This window comes from Malurus melanocephalus, unplaced genomic scaffold, assembly GCF_030028575.1.
Source record: "Malurus melanocephalus ecotype Western Australia unplaced genomic scaffold, MMel_1.1 scaffold_81, whole genome shotgun sequence".
NCBI lineage: Eukaryota > Metazoa > Chordata > Aves > Passeriformes > Maluridae > Malurus > Malurus melanocephalus.
Window position 1 is genome coordinate 2,200,031 of NW_026623313.1, and position 834 is coordinate 2,200,864.

The window sequence follows — 834 nt, forward strand, 5'->3', positions numbered from 1 at the left end:
TAGCCCACGAGTGTGGAAGGCTGTTGATACAGCTGCATCCACTCTCCGCGCTCTTTGCCGGCAGAGCACGTTACTTTGCTGTCCCAGTCAAAAGCTCCATGCRGCTCAAGCCCCTGAACAGCATTTCTTTCACTCCCCAGACAGTTCTTTTCCAAGTGTTGCCACACTCTGGAACATGCTTCATCTCTTGTTGAAGCAACTCACTTTTTGCCACTAATATTCTGTAGGAATGCCTGATTTTCTGCTCCCAAAGAGCAGAAGCTGAGCAGGCAAAGGCAGAGTACTACCAATACTGACTTCTCTGAGCCATGAACAAAACCGCATCTGACACAAAAAGCAGATTTTAGGCAAAATTTTATGAAGAACACTTTCCACATTTACACCAGTTTTGTTTTTTTTTAACTTGTACCAACAATTKCTTTCCAATTACAGTGGGAACTGTATTCTATTAAGGAATGAATTTATTGGAGTTTCAAACAACTCCTTAACTCCTAAAATCCATCCCTCTATTCTGACTAACGTTTTACTCTTTGAACCTGAGAACAAACACACCCACAATAACCACAGCAGCAGGTATGGCATGAGCCAGCTGGGAGCTCGGGATGCCTGCACCCTCGCCCAGCTCCAGGCACAGRAAAAGCCATCACGGGAAAAGCATTTCTGCATTTCACATGTCAGAGACCCCCCCTTCCCCAGCGCTGCTCCCCCGAGCAGCAGCACTGTCAATTAAACGCTCATGATACCGCACGATATTTTTATCCCGTGTTTGAAAATACGCACGGTAATTAAACCCCATGTGTGCTCTGTTAGGAATGATAACGTACGATCTGGTGC